The sequence below is a fragment of the Rhinopithecus bieti genome, unplaced genomic scaffold (genome assembly GCF_001698545.2).
Source record: "Rhinopithecus bieti isolate Rb0 unplaced genomic scaffold, ASM169854v2 scaffold_4919, whole genome shotgun sequence".
Classification (NCBI taxonomy): Eukaryota; Metazoa; Chordata; class Mammalia; order Primates; family Cercopithecidae; genus Rhinopithecus; species Rhinopithecus bieti.
The window spans coordinates 438,179-449,538 of record NW_016804647.1 but is presented as its reverse complement, the minus strand read 5'-3'; the positions used below and the strand labels follow the sequence as shown (position 1 = coordinate 449,538).

Sequence of the window (11,360 nt, the reverse complement as noted above, 5' to 3'; positions counted from 1 at the left end):
GGGAACATCACACACTGGGGCCTATCATGGGAGGGGGGAGGAGGGAGGGATTGCATTGGGGAGTTATACATGATATAAATGATGAATTGATGGGTGCTGACGAGTTGGTGGGTGCAGCACACCAACATGGCATAAGTATACATATGTAACAAACCTGCACGTTATGCACATGTACCCTAGAACTTAAAGTATAATAAAAAAAAAAAAGAAAAGATGTTCAATACCTTGAATCATTAAAAAATGCAAATTAAAACCAAACTGAGGTATCATTTAGAAAACATTAGGATAGCTACTATTAAAAAAAGAAAGAAAGAAAGTGAAAATTTTGGAAAAATTGACCCTCTTGTTTTCTTTATCATGGGAATTTAAACTGGTGCAACTGCTATGAAAAACAGCTTGGTGATTCCTCAAAATTTTAACATAAGATTATCATATGATCCAGCAATTTCATTTCTCAGTGTATATCCAAACATTGAAAACAAAGACTCAAACAGATACTTGTACACCAGTGTTCACATCATCATTATTCACAATAGCCCACAGGTGGAAACAACCTAAATATCTATCAGCTGTTAAATAGACAAGCAAAGTGGTATCTTAGACACAATAGAAGATTATTTAGCCTTAAAAAGGAATGAAATTCTAGTACATGCTACAACATGGATAAACTTGTATAGATTTATTCATAGACTTATTTGTTTGAATTTCTATGAGGCATGAACATCAGATATTGTATGCTGGCTTGATTCATATCCTGGAGACAAAGAAATTCTATGTTCAAAGAAATGGAGTAATATTTCAAATAAGTAAATGTTCATGGTGATCCTTAAATAGTTACTAAATGGAAGTCAGGAATGCTTAGGTCCTGCATTAGTACCTATCATTATCCTGGAGTTTATGTGTTATGTACCCAGTTCTTATCTAGAAACAAACAAATTGTTTAGCTAGTGAGTCATGCAATCTGCCTCCTTAGCCACAATGAAACTAAATACCTTTTTCACATTATCTTTCTAGCACTGTCTTCCAGGAAGTTTAGAACAAAATATCTTAAAAGCTCTGTGATTCTTCATGACTTGCATGCCAACATTTTACTTTCATCATGTTCTGTTCAAATTGGTGTTTGAAATGTGTGTATCTGTTCTAGAATATATTTTTAGTATTTATATATTTTATTGATTGTGTCTTTTAAATATCAGGCTCGAATCTTGTATACAAGATAAATAAAAAGATGAATAGCCATACATAATTCTAAAATCCCCAATACAAAATTACTTAATGATTTAATTCTATGATGCTTTGAGTGGTATTAAAATTTTCCTTTCTTGTCTACTTGATTAACAATTCTGCAAATAAGCAATATTTCTCTAGAACAGAAACAATAGGATCATTTTGAAGATCTTTATATATTTTGAAGATTCTCTAAAACAAAAACAATAGAATCATAATTTGCTTTTGATTTCACAGAAGTATTTATCCTCTTTTGGGAGCAGTTGCTTGCAAACAAGCAAACTTTAATTTCACTAGAGATTTCTATCCAAACAACAGAATGAAGAATAGGTTATTTATTCCAGTAGTCTCTTGGGAAACTTCACACAGTGATCTTGTTGTATTTGGGGGTTGTGATGGTTGGTTTTATGTGTCAAATCAACTGGACCACAGTGGCCAGAACATTATTCTGAATGTTTCCATGAACAGGTTTTGGATGAGATTAACATTTAAATTGATAGACTGAGTAAAGCAGATTACCCTCTATGATATGCATGGGCCTCATCCCATCAGTAGAAGGCCTTAACAGAATGAAGACAGATCTCATCAGGAAGAAGACACTCTGCCAAAAGAAGACCTTTGGACCTGAACTGCAACACTGATTCTTCCCTGGGTTTGCAGCCTGCTTCCCTATCCTGCAGAATTTGAAGGCTCATTATTGCATGAACCAATTCCCTAAAGTAAATCTCTCTCATTTCTTACACACTATTGGTTCTCTTTCTCTGGAAGACTCTAAGGAATAACAATAGTTACACCTAATTCTATTACTTTAGTCTTATCCTTGATTTATTTTCCATTGCGTATATCTTCCTCTGCAAAACAACAACAACAAAAAAAAACATTTTGCTATTACTCTAATCTTAGATGTAGATTACTGGCCTTGAAAATGTGCCTCAGTCTTATTTCCTTCTTCCCTGCCACTACATTTATTTTCCATATGCTATTCTCTGTAGCACTACAAACACCACCTGTTTCTCCTGTCTTGTCAACCAGCCACAGCTTTCAATCAAGCAGTGTTGAGTTGTATTGAGTTGAGTGTTGAGTTATCACTGGAATTCGTAGACCGATCCTACAGCAGTCATCTTGGGCTGAATCTAAACCATAAATGTGTTTTGTTTTCCTTAAGCATTTTAATCTGCAAAATAATTTTATACTTGGATTAATTGCTAACCTAAAATCACGAAAATTTTACATTAAATAATTTTTTTTTTTTTTTTTTTTTTTTTTGAGACGGGGTCTGGCTCTGTCGCCCAGGCTGGTGTGCGGTGGCCGGATCTCAGCCACTTCAAGCCTCCGCTCCCAGGTTATAAGGCCATTCTCCTGCCTTCCGCCTCCCAAGTAGCTGGGACTACAGGCGCCCGCCTTGTTGCCCGGCTAGTTTTTTGTATTCTTTAGTAGAGACGGGGTTTCACCCTATTAGCCAGGATGGTCTTCATCTCCTGACCTTGTGATCCGCCCGTCTCGGCCTCCCAAAGTGCTGGGATTACAGGCTTGAGCCACCGCGCCCGGCCTAAATAAATATTTCTAACTTCCCTTGAAACATGAGAGTCTGATAATAGAGGGCCCTCATGGCATCAATTAGCCTGGGCTGAGTGGAGAGTGGAGGTGTCTTCTATATGTGGAGTACTCACTTTCCAGATTATCTGACCCCAACATCTTTTCCTTATTTTAGACAATCTGCTAAGATTAGTTAGGTTACCTGCCCCCACCCCTGAACCCGTAGACATTTTATTTTAGGGCATGCCTCAGCAACTGCCTCTGAGGGGGTCTTTAAGTAAAAATTCTTATAATGACTAAACTAAGACATGTATGATATCACTGCATTATACATGTTTTTTAAACAGCACTCATTTAAATTTCTAATTCCTGCTACATTTTCATACAAACATACACTTGAAGATACACACATGTACACCTCAACAGTCTCATTACTTTATAGTTCCACTGCATTTAATTTTATGCTGTTTATCCAGTTGCACGTGTCAGATTGTTGCATGTTCTCCTGCTTTCTGAGAATTATATTAAGTATTAACTTTGGTCTGTGGTGATAAGTTGTACAATGCATTCAATTAGAATGAATTTCTTTAACTCATTTCTCTATGCATTTACTGTCCTGGCTCTAGCAATTTCAGTGTATCTGGCTTTTGGTAAGAATATTTGTTTATTGTGCTGCTACTAGCAATTACTGCACAGTTGGAAACTTCTCGCCTCGAACACTGCATGGCCTCTGCCTCATGTTCTGAGAAGAAATCAGTAGATTGGGCCCCTTGAATCAACCGGGTAGATAGCCGTGCTTTATTTGGGCTAAAGTTCCATTTCTCAGCTCTTCTTCAACTTAGAATGTTCAGTTAACAATAAAAAATCAGATAGGATTGTTAAAGTACATATTTCTTTAAAGTATATTGTATTAGAGAAGTTTCACTGACACTTTCAGTTTTCCTTTGTGTTGCCTGACTATTTTCTCTTGTTTCTCTTGTTGTTTTTATGTGTTTTCAGAGATGCCGAGCTGATGGCCCTTGAATCTCATTAATTAAAGATCCTGAGTATTATCCCCTAAGCATTTTGAGAGGGAAAACTAGATACTCCCACTGCCTGTAGGTGAGGACAATAACAATTAATATCATTAAATAATTCCAGGAAAAATTGAATTAGCACTGCAATGTTGTCATTAAAAGATATGGCTGGATGCAGTGACTTGTGCCTATAATTCCAGGACTTTGGGAGGCTGAGGTGGGAGGATGGCTTGACCTCAGGGGTTCATGACCAGCCTTGGCAACATAGTAAGACCTCACCTCTACAAATTAAAAAAAAAAAAAAAAAAAAAAAAAAAAAAAAAGATGGGCATAGTGGCAGACAGCTGTGGTTTCAGCTACTCAGGGATTAAGGCAGAAGGATCTCTTTAGTCCAGGTAGTTGAAGCTGCAGTGAGCCATGACTGCAACACTGCACTCCAGCCTGGGGAACAGAGTAAGATCCTATCTCAAAAAAATAAAATAAAAAATAAGGAAAATATGTTATGAATATGCATCAAATGTTGTAGAAAATTGTTTTCTGTATTGTACAAAAAGTGTTATCTTCCTGATTTTCAGGATTTCTTTTTCTAGTAGAACTACAACTTAATAAGCTTCTCTTATGCCTAATGCTTTTGAGATTTGAGTTATTTTGTATCCGGGCTCCATTTTAATTTCTAAGGGTATTCAACTCATTTTAGCACCTGAGAATGTGTCTTATTTTGGAAATATGTACCTAGATTGGACAGTACATTGGACTGTCCAAATCATAAAAAAGTAGTGAGATTACTGAAGTGTATGTATATCTGTGTGTGTGTGTGTGTGTGTGTGTGTGTGTGTGTGTGTGTATGTATGTGTACCCACAAAAAAAGACAATAATATTTAAACTCCCATAGCACGATGTGCTAGGGTTCTATTGCTATGATTGCTAAAATGTAGGGGTTTGAAACAGCATTCATTATCTCACATTTTCTGTATACCTAGAATCTGGATGTAGCTGAGCTGTCAGCCTCTGCTTCGGGGTCCAACAAACTGTGAGCAAGGTGTCAGCAGGGGCTGCAGTTTCATCCCAAGGCTTGTTTTGGGAAGGACTTTATTCAGGCTTACTCATGTGGCCTGATGATGTTTCTTGTGAGCCACTGGGCTGCGAACCTTATTTCTTTCACTGTTAACTAAAGGCTGGCTTCAGATCCTTGCCAGTGGGCCTCTCTGTATAGCAGTTAGCATCATTAGAGCTGTCAAGTTAGATGACCAGAGAAAGTATTCCAGACAGAAATCACTCTTTTATAAAACCATCTCAAAAGCGACATTCCATCACTTTTGTCTTATTCTTTTTTCTTCGTTTTGAATGTTTTATTTTTAATTGACAAAAATTGCATATATTTGTGAGGTACAAGTTGATATTTTGATACATGTATACATTGTGAAATGATCAACTCAGAGAATCAGTATATCCATTATTTTAATTATTTATTATTTCCTGTGGTGAGAACATTTCAGACTTCTATTTTAGATATTGGTTTATGTACAAAACACTTCAAAAATGCTGAATTGTGCTATAGTCTATAGTGATTACGTTTTCTATTTTCCCTTTATTTTAAAATAAATATAAAAGCAAAAACTATACCATACCTGCCTTTGACTTCAATAAAATGTCTTTTCCTCCCCCTTTCCCAGACACATCTTTGAGTTTGCCGTTTCCCCAACCAGGTCTCTGTTCTTCCTTGAAGAAGCAGCATCTTGTGAAGAATAAAGGACTGTGAGTCCAGGGTGCCTGCTCTGCTTCACAGCAGCTGTGGCTGTGTGAGCTTGGTCTTAGTTTTTTCATCTCTACAATGATGACAAGTACTATCCACCTTGTGATGCTGTGAAAATTGGTGAGATAAGTCATACAAAATATCTATATCCATCCTTAGTGTCTGGCAAACAGTAGTAATCTCCCTTATTCATCTTTTAAGTTCCATATTCCCAAGCCTTCCCTGATTTCCTTAGCCTGCAATTCTCCCTCTTCTGAGCGCACAGAATGTGTTCCAACTGCATCTCAGATTTGGCCTGCACTTCATATTTTTCTGAGTACTTCTAAGCCTTTTTAATGTATAATTCTTACATATAAATCTGTGAAGGACTTATTTTATTTGTTTTTATATATCTCTCTGTATCCTGTCCTTGAAAGATCACTTACACCAACTTACATAAAATGGATTTACTTTTTTGTCCCTCTTCATAGATAAAGGGATACATAAATACATAGAAAATAGGGTAATGGATAGATTATAGGTACATACTTAGGTACTTTATTATATGTATGGGTAATGTTGGCTATGTGCAAGACACTGTTAACGCACTTAAATTTGTATAATGTGTCTATTATTTAATGGTCTTTCCTTGTCTGAAGGGTTACACAGAAATTAACCAATTCACCCTATGAGATAATGGCAGCCAATTTTTAAGATGAAATGAAATTTACCCTCTAAAAATGATGCAATGACTAAACCCAAAGAATGCATATAGAGCACCGAGAGAGGTGTTTTCTACGTAATTTTCACAGCATTGCAAAGCAGTTATTACTTATCATCTTTTACAGATGGATAGAATCATGGATTGAAGAGGGATAAATGTCAGCTCTTCTCCCATGATTTCATACCTCTGTTCTCCCATCAGAATGATCAGGCCTGAGCCAGGTGAGTGATTGCAAAGAGAAAGCTGAAGTCTTGCAGGGTTAGGCAAGAGCAAGAAGGAATGCATGGGTGAAGGACTCTGAGCTGCTCGCAGTTGGCTTACACCTGGAGATCACAGGTGAGACAGGTTCCTGGATGTTCTGTGTCATGTGCTCCAACTTACCAGCATGGGCTTGATATCAGAATAAAAATTATGTATTTGGTTCAGGTGGTTCGCATATAATAACTTTTATTTATCTAATGCAGGTTTATCGTTAGAACCAGGCATAGGCATAGTTGAAGCAAGACAAATGTTTACAAGGATTAAATTAACATGTGGGTAGTGAGACAGGTGAAACCCATAATACTCTAAGAATTCAAATGATGAAAATGTCAAAAGCTGACAAACACTATGGGGAAGTATTGTTTTATAGGAGCCCTTGGCAAAGCCTTCCATCATACCCCATGAATACTATTTGTTGAATTTATATATAAGGAAAGGCCAAGAAAACCTTCTGGTTTTCTTTATATGTGTATGTTTGGGGGAAAGCAAGGCAGTGGGAGGAAGATGAAACAAACAAATAAACCAAATAAACATAGTAAAGTATATCATATCACCTCAAGGGATTTGGACTCAGAAAACCATCTAGACTTAAATCTTTTTACTTGTTTGATTTTTGACATTTTTTTCAAATGTGATACTAATATATGTCACTTGGAGATGACTACAGTGATAGCCAGTTTTCAGGGTTATGAGTATTTAATGACATGGAATATGCAAAATGCCTTGCGCGATATGGGACACAGATCACATGGTCAGCAGGGATTTGCCCTCATCCCCTTTTGTCCTCATGTTCCTTTGTGTCCACTGCATTGGTATTACATAGCTGACTTTAATTATAACTGCTTAACTGACATAGAAACTGGATAAGCTCGGGGGAGTCATGGGTGGAAGCCTCTGGTTTGGTGGTGAAGTGGTGGCAGCGTGATAAGAATTAGGCTCACAGCAACTCTAGTTAGGACACAAAGTGCCCCAGCTTCTTCAGAGTGTGAACCTCAGTGCTCTGGTTCCTCTGGAGAGGGAGAGGAAGGTGGTTGAAAGTAGTGAGGCTTTCTAGGGTCATTGGTTAAAATGACGTTCTACTGATGGCACAAATTGTTTTCACATCTTAGGTATACTGAAGAAATGAAAGCATAAATAAATCACATTTTTGATATCAAGACGCAAAACCAATGAAAGAACTAGAACTACTTTAATAGTGAGGGGAAAAGTGATGTAAAATTTACATTTAAATATGCTTACTGATTTTTCATTTGCATACAATTAGTTAACTAAAGAACAAAAGTTTCTAAAGATCAGAAGACATCTTTGAAAATGCAAAATTCCATTTTCTAATAATTGCAATTTTAAAAGAATTAGTAATTAATACAACATTGGCTTAATGTATTCTTAAAAGAGGCCTGGTGACTTCCAAAAATAATTTAGGAAAGAAAAATAAAGCTTTGTATTTCTCTGTGTTGTTTTAAGCTGTTACATGGGATCATTTAGTCATAATTAACAAATCAACAAGGCTTAACTAAGGTAGATATTGCTTAAGTCTGGCTCTATTTCTACCACATTCAAGACTCTATTTTCACCTTGCCTCCATGAACAGCTTGACTGAGATTTGAGTCTCACATTGCATCTTGCCAGTAATTCTATGTGCCTCAGCCATGTTGCCTGAATTGGAGAGATCAACGGTACCAATCTTCCTCTTCTTTCTATTCTCAAAGGTGCTGGACATAAACTCAAGATTGGCTTCCTATGCTCTTTCAGTGCTTCTTAGACTTTAATTCATTTAAGAGGAGAATGGTTCGGAATGATCGTAAAGGTGTTTTCATTTTTGTAGGCTTCTGTGTGGCAACCCCAATTCAGAGGCACAATTGTTATGAAGAGACACTTAGGATTATCCAGGTAATTTTTTATTCAATTTAATTAATTAATTTAAGTTATGTATTTATTTTTGAGATGGAGTCTCACTCTGTCACCCAGGCTGAAATGCAGTGGTGCTATCTGGGCTCACTGCAACCTCCACTTCCCAGGTTCAAGTGATTCTCCTGCTTCAGCCTCCTGAGTAGTTGGGACTACAGGCACATGCCAACATGCCTGGCTAAATTTTTGTATTTTTTAGTAGAGACAGGGTTTCACTGTGTTAGCCAGGATGGTCTGGATCTCCTGACCTTGTGATCTGCCCACCTCGGCCTCCTATAGTGCTGGGATTACAGGCGTGAGCCACCACGCCTGGCCATCCAGGTAATTTTTTTCCTCTTGTAGGAAACTGAGACTATTTAAATGTATTGAAGTCAGAGCAACATCAGTTAACTTATCATAGCTTCTTACAATTAACATTTTGTAATGAAGAAACATGGATAATTGTAGTGAATAGCGACTTTACAGCAAGTGATTTACCTCTTTTATCCTCAGTTTGTTCCCCTCCAAAATGGCAAAATTCATGCATACCTCAAAAAATCCTAATTGGAACCGACATGTGGCCTTCTATGCAAAAGGCACAAAGGCACAGTACTTGATAGTCAGTAAATGCTTAGTGTATGTTGGTTTAATTATTTTTCTGTAATGGCCTAAGAAATACTGAACTTCATGGCAAGAGGACAGTTTGGCCTGGGGAGGATGGCACAGATATCAAGTTAGCCTAGATAGAGAAAATCCAGGACAATCATAAAATAACGAAGGAGTACAGTTGTACATACATTCTTTAGATAATCAGAGATATGTTAAATGGGTTAAAACAATAAAATTTTAGCTATCATTCCAGTTTATGTTTTTTGGTAGTTGGGTCTCTTGCTTTTTCAGCACTTTCAGAGAGCTTTGCTAATAAAACCACATACCCTTTTAACCAATCTTGAAACATGAAATCAATATTTTTCTCTAATCCAAGGAAGCACATATTTGAAAACCACTGAATTAAGGAGTGTGGCCAGCTTTTAAAATATCCAGATGCTTGAAGCTATTCTGGATATCTTAGCTTTCATAGGTTCAGACAGATTTCTTCCGCTGGCAAATTTCTCCATCCCAACCCTGTCTCAGGGGGTAAGCTTGAGAGATATTGTACATAACCAGCTGAGTCATATCATTTAGGGTGACCAATGAGGTTTTACCTAAAATAAAGAGGATGCTGTGCTCATGGGTTTTGTTTGACTGGCATCAGAGAAGTTTGAGAACATTTTTGACCATGACAGAAATCTTATGCCAACAGCTCAGTCTCCTACCGTGACTGTTTGAAGAACAGTGCATAGCACAAAGTAGGGTACTCAGTAAACACTATTCTTAGTCACTGGAGTCAAAGGGCAAAGGAGATTGAGCTTCAGGAAGGAACTAATGAGGATTCAGTGAGCTGTCCATAACTTCCTTAGACACTTGTTGGCTCAGTGAAGGTAGCCTTTCCATCTTCAAAGCCAGCAATGGAGCATCTCCTTTAGGAAGACCTCAGTGCTGTCTAAGGGCTCATCTGGTTAAGTCATGTCAATCTAAATTCTCCCTTTTTTGACATCAACTATGTGGTATAACATAACTTCATCATGGACATGACTCTCTAATTATATTCATGAACCCAGGAATAATGCAGGGCACGTATTTTATGGAGTGGGAATCTTGAAAATTATCTTACAATGCTGACTCCCACAGACGGGACACCTGAGATTACCTGTAGTAGACATTGTCATCCTCATCTTCACAAGGTTGCTATTTAAAGGAACAGGAGTTAGAAACTGAATTTGGGAACTGTCTTAACACAAGTTACACAAAAGCGATTTATGTTTTGAAGGCAAAGCACTTCCTTTATTCATTAGGTTTTATGGGAAATGGGATTGAGAAAAACTTTACGCATAACAACATTTTTTAGATTCCCAGATTATGCAAAGATAAAAATGAAATTAGTTCTCAAGGGCAACAGAGATAGTTGTGAACAAAGGAAAGAAGACAGCAAATCAAGGACTTCTTGCTGAAGCTATAGAAAACAAAGGCTGAAAGCAAACAAAGCAATTCCATGAAACAGAGTTACTTGTAGATACACAGAACAGAATTACACACATATATAAGACAGTAGTCGAGGATGGTTAAAACACACAGAGATATACTGTAAGGAGGAATGTGACCCCACTTTTTGATATCTAATTGCTGACAACTTTAAAGTCTCACCCTCTCCTCTTCCCCTTGTGCCCCACAATGGGCAAGCTGATGAAAAAGGCTGGTGTTTCCTTCTTTGGTGCCAGTGGGCGATTAAAACCATACAATGTCCTGACTGCACCAGAGGACTGTCCCATACACTAAATGCAATGAACACCCAGGCTTTTCTTGCTCTCCCAAGATATTTCAGAACTGCTTGAGAGACCTGCCCTCCTCTCCTTAAGACCTCAATTCTGTGAGTAAAACCTTTATCATAGCCTCTTGGTGTGTGTGGTGTCATCAGGCTGAATGAACTTTGGGTGGGGTCCCTTCTTGCTCTTCCAGGATGACCATAACACATGCGTGTGTACCTGACATTTATCTCATCAACTCCTCGTTCTAGCAAGATATATTCTTCAGTTGAATCCCTGAAGTTCAAGATTGATTGGCTTCTTTCTGCCTTAAAATTTCTCCTTTCATCCCTGTTTCTCTTCTGGATTGTACAACATGAAGATTTTCTATCATATTTTAAATTGCTGCTCAAGGAAATAAAATCAATAATACAGATTAACATTACATTCATAATACAGATTAAAATTACCGCATAATTTAAATCAGATTGATTAGGCAAAAGATGAAATCAAGTAGGCATAAATATAGGCATATTCATGCAATACTAGTAGAGGTTTAAATTGTTACACGTGTTCTCAGACATGGATTAAAGCATGCATTACAAACCCTAAACAAAGTGCTTGGCATCGGCAAT

At 37.3% G+C, this 11,360-nt stretch overlaps 1 pseudogene; it reads right to left on the bottom strand.

Moving 5' to 3' along the window:
* Window positions 1-5,603, bottom strand: part of LOC108527994 (26S proteasome non-ATPase regulatory subunit 14-like) — a 38,059-nt pseudogene extending 32,456 nt beyond the window's left edge.
* Between the last annotated feature and the right edge of the window lie 5,757 nt (window positions 5,604-11,360).